The sequence below is a fragment of the Dermacentor silvarum genome, chromosome 6, assembly GCF_013339745.2.
Source record: "Dermacentor silvarum isolate Dsil-2018 chromosome 6, BIME_Dsil_1.4, whole genome shotgun sequence".
NCBI lineage: Eukaryota > Metazoa > Arthropoda > Arachnida > Ixodida > Ixodidae > Dermacentor > Dermacentor silvarum.
In genome coordinates, this window is record NC_051159.1 from 158,748,221 (window position 1) to 158,763,486 (window position 15,266).

The following is a 15,266-nucleotide window of genomic DNA, read 5'->3' on the forward strand; positions in this document are numbered from 1 at the left end:
CCACAACTTTCCTCTCTTGTTTCTCTCGCGTCACATAGTCATCCATCCGCGCTTCTTCCTTTTCGTCAAGACTCACTCGTGCGCCCTCCCTCCCTCTCATGGCTGAACGGTCCAGTGCGTGGACGCTGTTTTCAGACGTCGCCGCTCCTGCCGTTTCTGCTGCAGCCGGCTTGTGTAGCCCTGGCCGACCGTCCGATATATACACCATGCTCCGCCGAGGTCGTTCTGGTGCTCGGCGGCGCAACCTCGGATACAAGGCGGTTGCTGCGGCACCATCAGCAGCCGTTCAGCGGGTGCGCGTTGATGCGAGAGCGCGCTCGCGCGCCCCCAAAAGAAATGCGCGTTGCCCTTCTTCGCCGGGGTTATCAGCCCCGTGTATCGCGAAGTGCGGCCATGTTGCGCCTCGCTTTCTCTCTCCTATATACGTGTGTGCATTTAGTGCGCGTGCGCGCGCGCGTGTGTGTGTCCTGAACGATGAAGGAGAGCGGTGGCGTTGATGGATGCTGCATGCGATACAGAAATGAGATACCGAGTTCCCGTACACGCAGCTGTGTCTGCGCGTCGTTAATCCGCTGCGTTGTCGATGTCTCGTTAATGCGGACGCAGCCGGTTTTGGCACTGGAGGTCGCAGAAGGAAGGACATGTTTGCCTGCGATACGTGACCGTGAATATTTTCTGTTTCTTTTTGCTCCTTCTCGAAGGATCTTTATACAGATCTAGCGATATATTACACCGTGTCTTCCTTAAAACACCATCATTAAACTGCCACGCACTGACTGCAATTTGTGAAGGTGCACAGAAAGAGAGAGAGAGAGAGAGAGATGAATCAAGAGGTGAAATACAGTATATACACAAGCGGCTTTAGGAAACTGTAGTCATTTCTTTTGCGTCCACATCGTTTGTCACGGACGACCATTATAGAATACTTGCGTAACATGCTGACCTCTCTCTCCTTTCTCTCTCCTTTCTTTTCATCCCTTTAATCCCCTTCCCCGTGTAGGGTCGCAAACCGGACGTGCGTCTGGTTGACCTCCCTGCCTTTCCTTTCTTCTTTTTCCTCCTCCTCCTGCTGACCTCTAAGATGCAACTGCTTCCTTTGTTAGAGCTTAGGCCAGCGCTTCCAACAAGATGTAAACAAGGAAAACACACACACACACATATGTACAAGATTAGGAAAATTGAGTTCTTGACAACGACCACCCGCAATCGTTTATCCAGTGTTTTCCTGGAGGCCTTTATACAGAAATTGCGGAATGGTTGTCATCGCGCGCAGGTGAAGTGTCACTGGCGATATTTTTTTCCGTGCTTTCGTGATCTCCTTAACCACTAACGATAAATTCCCTAGTCGCATAACTAGCCCGGTACGAGATGCTGTGCTTTCTATTCGCTTTTGGCACACCACTAAGGTATCGCATGTATGCTGCGCTGTAGATTCTGTAAGCGCGTCGACTACGTGCCCGCGAATACAGGCAAAATTGCCGCGCAATTGGCCGCACGAGGCCCTTTGCGTGTATTCGCGGGCATCTTTCACGCTCGGAAGAACACTTTTATGTATCACGTATTGAGCAACAAAAAGCTGTATCGGGAGTCTCTCATGTTGCTCTACAGTTTTCTCATTGACACTTTTCACCTAATTATAATAATTGAGAAGATGATTAATTAATCAAGACTAATTATCTAACTAGGTGGAATGCAAAAATAATCTGAGTATGTCTATGCGACGGCAAACAACATTACCTTGGTTCTGTCCAGCTACGTAGCACTTGTATATTTTTGAAGTTTGGCCCAATTAAATGAAACACCCTGCCTATCAACTGAACCATCGTGGAGGGTGGGGCGAAACGCGAATAAGGAGGAGGAAGGAAAGGTGAAAGGCGGAGAGGCTAACCAGATTAATTGTGCTGACTAAACTGTGTAGTTGGCCCGAATGGTATACGAGTTTGCTAAGTATACAATAATCACACAATACACATTGGAGGCAGGTACATTTCGATAATATGACGAGTTTAACAGAACCAAGCGTAAAACGTGTTGAGGAAGGATCAAAATCAAATAAAAGAAAGAAAAAAAAGATATCTGACAAATGGCAGAAATGTGAGATAGAGTATGACTCTACTAAGAAGATCGTCATTGCCCCAAAAGTCAGGAATCATAGTGCCGAAAATATGGCGCAGTACATTTTGTCACGCTCGTGGAAAGGCGCCTGGACATCGCGGCACGCTCCATTAGCGCAGCTGGCAAAACAAACCGACGTGACGGAACGCTCCTACAACGATTCCCAAGAGGCGCTCGAAGAGGAGAATCTCTGGGATCTTGCGGCGATGCGTCACTGTCTTTGCTTGGACCCCCAGAAGCAATGCGCCTGGGAACGTGCGAGCGTCAGCGAGCGTGCACATAAAGCGGCTGCGCTTCGTTCTATACGTCCGCATTAATGCGCGCGAAGCGACGGCGGCGGAAGGCCACAATTTCACGCTCAGCTTGTCAGCGCCGGCAGAAGGTGGTCGGGCCAAGCACACGCAACGGCCGACGGAGGAAGCGCTCGCCCTGTTGCAAGTGTGCTTCTCTGTGGAGAGATCCACGTGTAACGAGCCTCTGTTACATGGACTGTGGCGCCCTCTCGAACGTCGGCCCGGTGACCCCTCCAACCTCCCGTTTCGTTTGTTTGGAAGGTTGGAGAACATGCAACCTGCATGCAGACCCACACACACCTCTGCCGTCATCCGTGAAGACAAAGACAGAGCGACCAGGGTGGGTCCTGCAGCATGCATTGCCACTCAGCGTGTAATGAGTGACCCGGTGGGATCGGTATAGGCATGCAGGTTTACTCCCAGCGGCTACTCGCGGTAGCCTGAAGCAGGAACGTATTGCACGCCATTTGTTGGATGACCGGCGTTTCTTTCGGTTTCTAACATTTACTAATAGACGTTGACATCAGGGACCGGTGACTATTTTGTGACAACGCTGTTTATAGTGCACGAAGAACTCCATCGTGATGTCTTAGGCGCCAAGCGGAATACAAAAGAATGAGGGCGGACAACGGTGTTTTTCGTATTTGTTCTGCTTGGCCCCTAAGACAAATCACGATGAATCTCTGCCACCTAGCCCAAAATTAGGTTGTCCTTCAGAAGATACACAAATTGTCCAGAACGAACGCTTCGCACGTCGGCTCTCATGAGCGGTGTAACTTTCGGAAACTAAGGATCGAGCAAACCAGGTTTCACGCTGACAATAAACGTCTTTATGTAACAACCTATTGCCGGAGTAGATAGGGATCTGTTCAAACACGGGTAGGCGCCAGTCGTTGACATAAACGGAACAAACCATACTAAGTTGTTTCTAGCTACCTCTAGGTAATACGACAGAGGCAGGAAAGTTCGAACTGAGACAGCAGGCGTGAACACTTGCGACACGAATGGTGCGCGACTTACTTCGGAATTGTTTAACATCTCATGAGTTAAGTAGTTGTTAACTTCATTCCTTAGAAACTTTTAGGCTAGAACTGAAGACTACGCAAGTGCTTTGAGGCGACTTTCTTTTGGTCTAATTACAACGCTGACTGATGTATCGACTAATCACTCGTTAGATTGTGCCTTTAATGGACGATACAAGCTACAGATTTCATGCTATAGAGGTTAATTAAGACATGTTCGACACGTGTCAAGGTGTAAGAAAAGCACCTGGGAAGAAGGCGGAAACTTCACGACGCCAGCCCTATATATACTGACAGACAGTAACCTCAAGAAAAAGCACTTTGCATAAGGGTAAATCTTTCCGTCCGGTAAAATGGAGCACAAGCAAGCCATATCAAAGCGCCATAGGCGAACCCTTGCACAGGGCCTGAGGACTACTCTGAAAGCATCTCTCACTGCATAATTATATACCGTGGTTAAATTTGCTTAACCACTTCACTTACGGTTATGCAAAAAGGATTACACTGAAAGTCTTTCCTTGTAATTCTATCCAAACGATACGACGGAAACTGTGCCTCGCGTAAGCAGTAGCATTTGCCGCTAAACAGCGCAACTAAATATAATGAGTACGCAATAGAAACTCTTCGCTTTCGTTTGACAAAGAAGAAAATAGCGTAAGAATCTCGCATGTTGCGTTCTACTTCGGTCTGTGCATAGTTACGCGTTTTATATGTACCGTTAAGCGGCGCAAACATCTCTTATGATGTGTCTTTTCATAAAAAATGCCGGGCCTTTAAATAATATTAGTAATAGACCTCCTTATACATGACAGCAACAGCGATTGCACAAAGGCCGCACAAATTGCTGCCATCCGGCCCGATCAGGCCCCGATATCTTATTGATGAGCGGGCGCGGCAGCTGCTTTTCGGGGCCGGGCGAACCAAAAACATCAGCTCGCTTGGCCCGGCGTCGCGTCGCAGCGAACTTCCCATGCATTCGCTCGACCTTCGCGACACAACGGACAGAAATGGCGGACGTCGCCGTGACCCAAAACAGCGCACTGATCTGTCACCTTAGTTGCAAAGCAGAGCAAAACAAGCCAAGGATTGGGAAATAGAACTCGAAGTGGAGAAAAAATAAAAACTGTTGTCTTTATGTCGCCCCTTCTCCAAGCCGCTTGCTCATCGCTCAGACCAGGTGCTGCGCATGTCGCCACGCCCACAGGCTGTCACAACTGCTGCGGAAAACTGTTTTATTCTCTGTCCGCTGTCACACTTTCTTTTTCGTAGTTTCTTGCTTGCTAGCGCGAACGTGCGCAGCTCGACAAGGTCCACTGCACGCAGATGGACGCTGAGCTTGCATGAATGAAGTGAAAAATGCGTCATCCTGAAGAGGGCGCGGATCGTAAATTGTGGCCAACGATGTCCCCGTGAGCTTTCTGGAAGGCGAAGGAACGACCACATGGTAACACCTGTATGTTGGGAGAATGAACGAGAGAGAAAATTTTGCCAGTGGATAAGAAAGATTGCGTCTTGTAAACAAAAAATCACCAGCCCTTCCCCTGTCGAGAAAAGGGGGGCAGTGAAGCTTGTCATGTGTGTACCTGACCTACTACTTTCCCTTCCCTTTCCTTCTACTTTTCCTTCCCTTTCGCGCAAGTTTTCCTTCCGTTGCGTTGTACGATTCTCTGCTCGTCACTGTTGTCGCTTGCGTTCGATGTCTTGAGTTTGCTCGGCGGCGTGGTTAGCAGCATTCGCCCGCCATTGCCGCTTGCGATTCTTCGAAATTAACTTGCTTCAAAATTAAATCTGTTCGTCGCGTAATACAATGAATGGCTCATACCATCTCAAGCAATGACTCATATACCCCGTAAACGCAGCCTCCCCATGACGACGACAGAAGAGAAGTGAAATTCTACGCTGGAATGATGAGCGGCAACGGAGCCAGGTGTGGAAGAAGACGACGACGACGAACGCGAGAGCAGTGGCACGAGCGCGTGCCGAGCACGAGCGCAACCCAAGGGGCGCCAACGAGCCAACTGCGGAATAAGACGACGACAGCTCGAGCCAATGCTGACGATGATACCGCTTACGCGTACACTGACCCCGACACAAGTGAGCCTATAAAGCTTCGCTTAAAACACGCGCACTACGACACCGATGCACAAAGAACATACTGCACGCTGCGGTGGAAAGTAAGACTGAGCTCGCATGTTGCTGTTGTGCATTAAATTATGAACCAAACTGTGCAAATGCATATGTCTGCCCTTTCAAAAGAAGATATTGTTATCCGTGAAACGCTTCTCGCCCAGATCTAAGCAAGATTCGCGTATTTATTAAAGGCATTTACGAGTAAAAGTAAAAGCTGCAGGCGATGCCATCAAAATAAGAGCGTTCTTATCATGGACCCCTAGAAAGGTCCAGTGCATGGCGAGAAGAATCACTCGGAAGGAAGAAAGAGCACGCATATACGAGCGCTCTGTTTCATAGTGGCAGCGTTCTAGATTCCTGGTAATGAGATGTCGAATAGCCCGACCAGCCCAGGAATTAGCTGGACTCCTAGCGGCACCTTTGTACGAATATTTGGGCTGACTTTCTCGCAAGGCCCTACACCAGTGCGATGACGACACATCAAATGTTTAACGTTGAGCAGATACATTCATAGATTGACGTGCTTCATCAAAGAATAATGAAGACACCGACTTTGGCGCCGTATTTTGTAGCCTTATTTGTCACTGGACAGCACGAAGCCGCGCCCCCACTGCTGCCAAGATCGGCCACTCGGCAGCACAAGTGAAAGAAATTAGTTTAAAAAATTAAATTCAAGTTTTTAAGTGCTAAATCCACGACATATTTATGAGGCACGTCGGAGTGAGGGACTGCGGGTTAATTTTAACCATCTCGGGGTCTTTAACGTGCACAGAATGCACATTACATGGGTGTTCTAGCATTTCGTCCCCGAAAGAAATTAATAGAATCGGAGCAAGATAATCCTTACAAAATACCGTTTCTTTGTCTATTATTATTACGAGGACTAGAGTGTTGCCAGATTTTGGATGAAATTGGTAAAGAGAGAAAACGCGAGGTTAACAGTAGGGAAAATTATGGAAATTTGAAAGGTCGCAATCATGCAATCAGACAACTTGCATGAGGGTGGTCTATGCTCTAGCCTATTGGCATACCATATATAGACCGTCGTTTCGCTTGAATGGCTTGTTAAATATCAATAGCTTCCTTGCTTCTTAGTAGGGCGTAGCTTGTCTAGACAAGCGCCTGGGGGCTTAAGCACCGGTGCAACTTTTTTCCCCCCCGAACTCGCACCATATGGACATCGCGAAGTTCGATGTAGTTATCAGGAAGCGCGTATTTGCCCTCTAAGTACATACACGGTGAACATTACTTTCCAACTCGCGGGGCACCGCAGAGCAACCGTTCCGCGATTACACGCAAAAGTCATTTTGGTTTAATGGTGCCACCTGAATTATTAACTACGTTCTTCGGCTGCACCCAGTTTGCCGTGAGAGGAGTGATCGAGCAGCAAGAACTGGGTCGTTCCCAAATATACCAGGCGCGCGAAAGAAAAAGAAAAATACAAGAAGGCGAGAACTCCAAATGAGAGGGGCAGCAGCAGCACGCTTAGAGTCGGCTGCCATTGATCGGTTGCCGCGACAAACGGCTCTCGGAACGTGTTCCTGGCAGTTCATTTGTTCACGAGAACGAGGCAAAATATTCCGGCACTTGTTCTCTTATTCACTCCAGTAACACCCGTGTTTCCTGGCGAGGCGCAAAGCGAAACATTCCTGCTGCCGTTTCCAGTTCCCTTCTCCATACTTGAATCGCACTTTAGTTTTTTTCTCTCCTTTTTTTTTTTTTTGGTGACTGGGCTTCCGCCTCTGTAATCACACTTTGTGTCGGCTAAAAAAGAAGACGACGAGAAATAAGGGGTGGAGGGAAGGGCTGAGGAGCTTTGAAACCTTGATTTTTGGTTCTCCAATTTCTTTGCTTTTATTTCCTTTCCCCCTCGCGGGAGCGGAGTTGGGCTTATGGCCTGACAGAGGGAATAATCGATAGCGTAATAGTCCCGGAATCTCTCCAGCACCCCCCTTTATCAGTAACTCGGCTGCAGTTTCGGAGTCCCGACAGCTCGGCGACTGCCGAACCAACTAAGCCGTACAGCGGGAGCGGAAAGCGCACGATGACTTTATTTGTCGCGCTCTAATTATTGCTTTCTTGTTTTCCTCTCTTTTTTCTTGCTTTCCTGGTTGCGTCGCTATGTCAGCTTTAACGCTGCTACCGCTCGCCACCATACGAGACCTTTCTCCTTCGTGAGCGATCTCGTTACTTTAGATGGGATTGTTCGAGATGAGATCATTTTAAAACAGAGTAAACCTGGAATTTAAGCGGACAGGCGTGTCGAACTTGCTGTTCTCGTCTTCCTTGACGAGAGCAATCGAACGGTGTTAGCTGCTCACAAATGATTCCTAAATAAACCATATTATATGAACTGTAGACATTTTTCTCGTTAGGTAGAATATATACGGACCTTTTTTTTTAAATTCATTATTAGAAGCCAAACCCTGAACGTACCCTCAATGTGGCCCGAACGTTAAAGTGAACAAAGAATCCCTGGGTAATTCAACTCGTGCACGCTGGGGATTTTCAGATAGCGATCCATGTTTCCCTCTCTCTCTCTCTCGCTCTCTCTGCTTAGTGAGACATAACCAATGACTACACACGCAGCTCGTCGAGGAAGAAAACACAATAAAATTTGGACGCCTTCGTTCTTTTGTTACTGAAAAAGAAAGATGGTTGTTGAAGAAAAGGAGGGGGGGGGGGGGGGGTGTTGAGTGTTAAATAAACCGACAAAATCAAGTGTGCAAGCGTGCAGCTGCAGTCAAAGCACATTCCGCCCTCTTCCCCAATCCTCTCGTTAAACGGCGTCTGAGAGGTGGTGGGGATGATCAGGACGCTCTGCTCACGTCGCGACAAAACGGACACAAAGGCGCAATAAGCGGGGAAGTGAAAGGATACAGCAGCTCGTATACGCTGGCAAATTTGAAAGTGCGTCGCCGCGTCGAATATAAAGGCGCTCGACAATGAAATACTCGCGCCTTGTTCCGGTTGCCTTTTTCCGGCACCAGCGCCGCGTGACGGCGGCGAGGCTCGGCGCGCGATGTAGCGACTCGGCGACACAATTGAAACCCGTGCGGTGTGGTGCGGCTGTTCGCACGTGTCCGCAGCGCTCGGCGACAAAAAAACTCGTGCGTCGAGCGAGTCAAAAGCGAGCGTGTACGTAGGCATCGCGCCGCGACTCCTCATTCACTCGCTACACAACAAGGGCTCGGGCTGCCTCGGAGAAGCGTCGCCTTGAGCTTGCGTTTCACGCACTGTGACATCGCGACTACGCGAACGCGCATATTCAATGAAGAGACGCGGAGGTGGTCTTTCATTGTTGTTTTTTTCCCGCTTGTCGAGTCCGAAAAGGAGGTCGACGGCCACTTGAAACATCTGCATGCGCGAAGGGGCGCAAAAATAGAAGACATCCCGCGTGCGCTTCTACGAGACACTTGAGGCGCGGGTCGCTCAGTGTTCTAATTCTGGGGTCGCAGGCGCGCATGAAAGCGCTTTCGTGCGGGCTGGCGCGGTGCTCGGCGAAATTGCTCCTGGACAAGTAGTCATGCTGTATGAAAGAAAGCATGGGTCGTTTGGCGGCGCTTCGTGGGTAAATAACTTTAAAGTCCATTGAACAGTTGGAGGCTGTGCGAGGGCATATATCCACCAGGCGGCCTTGGTCCTAATAATAATTTGTTTTTGTGCGCGCTGTTCAGTAGAGAATCACGCCTGCTATTCAGGAAGTGACAGCAGAGAGGAAATCGGCGATTGTTACGGAACCAAAGTATAATTAAAGGGTAACAAAAACGAAAAAAAAATTTCAGGTAGCCATACGCAGTTTGAGCAAGGACTGAACATTTTAGTCGCTGCATTTTTTTTTTCTCGGATAGTATTAAACGAGATATACATTCTGGATGTTGTACATCGACAGTTTACAGGCTGTCTGAGCGCGTATAGCAAGAGCCTTGAAAGCTGGCTTTCCCACAATAAGCATTCTTGTTAGGAGAAACGCACTTGTGCAATTTCTAGGGGTGTGCGAATATTTGAAACTGAGTAACGAATCGATTCCAATCGAATGGACACTATTCTTAAATGCGAATATTTTTTAATACATTTCGAATATTTCAGAGCGGCGACTTCGCCCAAATAAACATAAAATTGGAGCTAGTGCGCGGGCATAGCATAAACACAAAACATGAGAACTTGCGTTGTGGAGCCCTGTGCATGCGAAGGAACTACTTGCTTGATCCGAACGTCCCATCTGTGCTTTTATTAAACAACGCTTCCTAACGTACTATGTAATGGCAGAAACTTGCTAACTTTAATAATACTGGGATGTGAACATAGTTTTATATTAATTGAGATAACGTCCATTTATTATTCGAAAAGTATTCTATTCAATTTGCTTATGGCACTATTCAATCCGTATTCGATTTGGTTTCAAAAATCACTATTCGCACACCCCTAGTGCCAATTTCTTTCGCATTACAGATGATAGCCGGTCTATTAGGAGTACGTGTGCATGCTGCTTAATCCTACAAAGCTATGACGGTTATGGTAGGCGCCTCTTAAAATCTACAAGAAAAGCCAAATTAGAACAGCATTCTATGAATGTTATATGAAAGTAGGACTAGGCAGTAAATTCCTTGCTATAATAACATTCTCATAGCTGTGCAGTATAAGTTTTACAGCTATGGCAATAACGAAAATGGAAAGCTTGGAACGTCCGGTGAAGTTCAGTGATATGATTTATGGCTTTTACGCCCAATACAGGGGCCGAACTTCCGAAGCTTTATGTTCGTAAGAGCTGTTTTTCATTGATCGACCACCTTTACCAATGACGTGTTCACCATCACGAATGACCAGCGCCTATTCTGACTAAACGTCCCGGTGTCCCAATTGGTTTCTGATTTTTTGTTTCGGTCAAAATTTGTAGCTTAGTAGGACGGTATATATACGTACTCTGGTACCTTCTTACAGTCCTTTACAGGGGAATAAAACGACAACGTGCTACCGCTCTTAAACTCATATGACAACAACTGTGCAAGTTTCTAGTCTAAGCTTCCAGCATGCCTGCCTAAAATTCCGCACTACTCTCCTGGCCTCTTTCCTTTGCTTTGTTTATTTGTTTGCCGAGTCCCGATTTTGCTACGCGACATTGCTTTTCTTTATGGGCGAGTTCATGATGCAGAACTTACGAAGGAGGGCGAAACTGCCTGGACACATCGCCATATTCGGTCCGAGCGCGCGCCGTCACCAAATGGCCTCTGTCGAGAGGGCAGCGACCGTCAAGCCAAGCCGATCGATGATGCAAATCATGTTCCCCTTTCGGCTCGTCCCGCCAGGTTCGAGAGAGCGCGAGGGAAGGGAGACCGCGAAAGCAGGAAATGGTCTGCATTAGTCAGCGATTTCCGCCCACAATTAGGCGCAGAGCGCGCGCAACAACCGCAGCCTTTTTCCCGCGCCACTTGTCTCCCACCCCGCTGGGCGCCAACTCCGGCCGAAGCCACTCAATCATTGGCAGATTCGGCAAAGTTCGATTCGACTTTGAGTGGTGGCCGGCTTGTGTGACTTCGATTAATGCGACGCCGCCACGATGCGAACGAGTGTTCGATCTTCCGAGGTATACGTACATGCCGCCTTCAAAATTACTGCGTAGAAGGACGTGTCTACTACTTAATTCACTTTTGAGCAGTGTATTAGCTGAAACAAGGCTGCCGTGTGGCTATACTTTCGCACTAACGAAGTCGTGACAATTTGCAAACAGCGATAGTTCTCTATTGCGGGACTCCGGACGCACAGATTATACAGACACTGCATTAGCGCTTCACTTCTCAAATGAAGTAGCTCAGATTGCATTAGTGCCCGCTGATAGCAGTACCGACTCAGACTATTCGCGAAAGAGAGGCAAGTCTTGTGGATTGGGAAAGTCGCGCTGGTTTTGTCATTTACGTATACTTTGTATAATATATTGATCGCGACCCAACGCGCCCACCGCCTCTCGAGCTATATATATAGAGTTCGAACTCTCGACCTTGTCACTTCCAGTTAATGCATGTACTCTGTTAAGCCAGAGTGAAATGTGAACGGGGGGGTTGAGATGCGGATACACTTCGAGTGTTACAAATCGTGTCCGTTGTTAGATTAACGTCTACAACTAGACGCCGAATAGGCATGAGCGGTCGCGACGCAACACTGCAGTGAGGCTAGTTAACCTCTCTCTCTCTCTTTCTTTTCTTTTCAGATTCGAACGTATTTGAAAGAAGAAGCGTTACGTTCAAACAAACTGTTTCTGCATTTTCGCTGCGGACAAAACGATACATTCTATTGACGTGGCGCATTCGTTTCGCCTCTGCGGTTCATGCGTGCGTCTTGTTTCGAAACAAGTAATTGCATTTCTAAATTAACGAACCGTATCTTCCAGCGGCGCGCAACGTCGCCCGCACAAACTGGCTATCGTTCAGCCGCTAGATAGAGAGCGGTGGGGAGCAGGGCGTGACTATACTCTCCTGAGAAGTATAAGCTCCGTAAGAAGGAACGAGGGCCGGTTGCCGCGTTACGAACAGAAGGAGCAGCTGGCTCGGGGCAGCGCCCCCTTGGCTTGGCTTCTGCGGACCAGACGCGTGCAAGCACGCGTCGGTCCCGATACACGTGCACGTGGCCTTCTTGCATGCCTCGATACAAGCGAGGTATAGTCCCTCTCCAATCGTTCCGTCGTGTGGGCTGGCGCGCTTGCTCGCGTGCGGAGCGGATCTGTGAGATGCGGGAAAAAGACGGGGACCACCGGTCTGCGCAGACCAGCGCATCGAGCCGAAGCATCATAGCGTAGCTATATAGCGGTGCAACGTTCGGGCACGCACGCCAGACACGCTCCTCCGTGTGTACTACGTGCGCACGCACAGCGGGGGTTCTCTCGCGGAGCTGGCGCTCTTTGCCGCCTGTGTCCCGTCACGGCTCCTCACGGCGCAGGCGACGCGTGTGGTGTGGCTGGCTGCTGCTGCTGTGTATGATCGATACCGAGCCCCCCCCATCTCCCGATAAAAGGAAAGCGTGCCGCCGGTGACGGAGGACAGGGTGGGTGTTGGGCGTGTGCACAATATATACGCGCCTGGAAACGTCGGAGACACGGCCGCCTGCCTGGAACGGGGAAATCGTCAGCAGGATCGACTCGTCACACGGCCGGCCCCTTTGCTGCTAGAGATCCGTCGATGATATGCCCTCCCCTTTACGTTTTATTTCTTTCTTTAGGTACATCTTCTCGCTACTCATCCGCTCCACCCCATGGGTATTTCATCGAGCGCCCTCCTCTATTAAAGCTTCTCCCCCCCTCCCCCTTTTTCCGCAAGTTTTTTTTTTTTTTTTTTTTTTTTCGCTTGGGAGAACGAGTTGCTCATATTCTGGTTTTAGTCCTTCCTCGCTGGGGCGTAACATTTTCACGCCTCTCTCTATCTTTCTATATTTTTTTTTGCGTGGGGCGATCTGACGCTGACGAGGGGCAAATGAGTCAGCCTGTGGTTAATTAGCGAATGAAGGCAACCTTATCTCTACTGGCGGCGCTTTTCGGTTATTTGGTGGCGCCTGCCTATCGGAGCCCCGATGAGTATAGGCCACGTGCTATCTCTTTGCCTCGTTTTGCACGGGGACAGGGAGAGAAAAAATATAAACAAAAAGAAAACTCCAGCTTTCCGGCCCTTTGAGTATATATATTGAGTATAATTCGTGAAGCCATTTGCAGAACACACGAAAGTGTTTTATTCATATTCGGGATCATTTACGTATTGTTTTATTTTATTGCTGTTATTTAATACATAGTTAAGCCTGCAGACTTCTGCAGTGTAATTTTGCCTAAACGGAAAGGAGTACCCTGCGTCAGCCATGGTTCCAACCTCTGCTACACGCATTTAGTTATAGTTAAAAATAAAAAGAAATCGCGGATAGCAATGAGGCTGCTTGTCTTGTTTCCGAAAAATCGCGAGGCTCGCGTGCCCTTGCAGACAACACGTATGCGAGGTACTATAGTTGTCGGGCTTCCAGCACAATAGGGATAGTTCATCCGAAGCGGTGGACGGGAAAAATTGCCGCTGGCTGGCACAAGTACGGCCCTATGGTGGTGTGGGCATTTGTTAGTTATTACAGCTAGCACGAGTTAAGTCGTAGGCTCGGTTTGAGCAGTGAATTAAATTTTATGCGTAAGTGTCAAATGACCCATTGAGCGAAATGCAGCTCCACTAACGTGGGGAGATGCGAAGCATGCAGTGATGCACCGCTAATGGGCTCATACTGCCTTAAGCAATGACTCATACCCCAGTAAACGCGGCCTCCCCGTTACGACGACAGAAGAAAAGTGAAATTCCTACAACGAACTTACCAACCTATATAAAGAGAACAGGAGAATATACCCTATACCACACAGCAACCTTATGAGAGCGCAGGCCACTATCCTCCGCCGAATTCAAACTAACAGCCTTATCACTCCTCATCGTTTAGCGATCTTCACAGATGGGGAGGTTGACCCAATATGCAAAAACTGTGACAACATGCCATAGCAAACCAAAGACACATCCTCTGGGAATGCGAGCGCCTTCCCCCACCCAGAGAGCTTCTGCCAGCTCCCTCTGAAACGACATGGGAGACCCTAATACGGTCCCTAGAAGAAAAGCTACAAAAGGAATCATTGCCTGGGCGGAAGAGGTCGCCGCAGACAAGCGGCCATCTACAAAGCCCTGAAATTTCTCTTAATAAAGTTGTTTCCTCCTCTATACCGGAATGATGAGCGGAAACACAGCCAGCTGTGGAAGATGACGACTACGGACGCGGGAGCAGTGGCACGAGCGCGTGCCGAGCGCGAGCACGAGCCGCTTGCTTACCGTGACTACGATGACGACGACAGGAGACGCCGATAGCCCGAGCGCATAAGGTGCTTCGCACCTAAAATACACTCGGATCGAATCATGACTGCGAAGTCGCACGAGCAACAAGAGCCAGATGGCGGATCAAGCATCAAAGCAGGTATTGTTTCGAGTCGTCCTGAAACAATGCGCTATACAGGTAATGACACACAGAAGTTGCAGCACCATTACGCAAGCAAGTACATATTAGCTTTTTCGCGTTGCGCATATTTAAGCAGTCGGTAGCGTTTTGAGTGAAACATGTTTAGTAATGAAACATGGAGTTTTCATACGACCGCTGGAAGTTCTAACGCGTTGGGACAGCGCTCCGCAGGCGTTCAATGAATAAAGGAAGAAAATAAATAACATTAATTAAAAACAAAGAAAAAAGGGAGAGTCTCTTTATGTGAAATCTTGAGATGTTTGCTTGGCGGCACGCCTAGCACGCTACTTCAGGTGACTGCGATTATGAATGAAATTATACGCAAGACATAACACAGACACAACACACACGCATGTACAACGTACAGAATTTAGGTCTCGTTGAGAAAGTTAAAGGCGCCTTCGTATAGCGTGAGACGCACTGGTGCGAGTGCTTATAATTCAAGGGAGGATAACTAAACATTCCCTTGCATCCGGTAGTGCGGAAACTGGTAATAACCAGCCAGAAGAACAGAATAATGGCCAGCACGACCTCGGACTTTCTCGGCGAAAGCCGGAATCACGTCGGCGCGGGGACAAAGCGGGACAGTTTGGGGCCTCTTAGAGCGGCGGAGACATGTAGGAAGCCGGCAAGGACCCTATAACGTTATTTCGCCGAGGTTTATGCTGTTTCCTTTAACGGAGAAGCCCGGGGA

The 15,266-nt window shown here is 48.6% G+C and overlaps 1 protein-coding gene across 3 annotated transcripts in view; it reads right to left on the reverse strand.

Moving 5' to 3' along the window:
• The window catches only part of LOC119456300 (limbic system-associated membrane protein), a 207,974-nt gene that overhangs the window by 61,048 nt on the left and 131,660 nt on the right, over nucleotides 1-15,266 (reverse strand). The window lies entirely within an intron of this gene.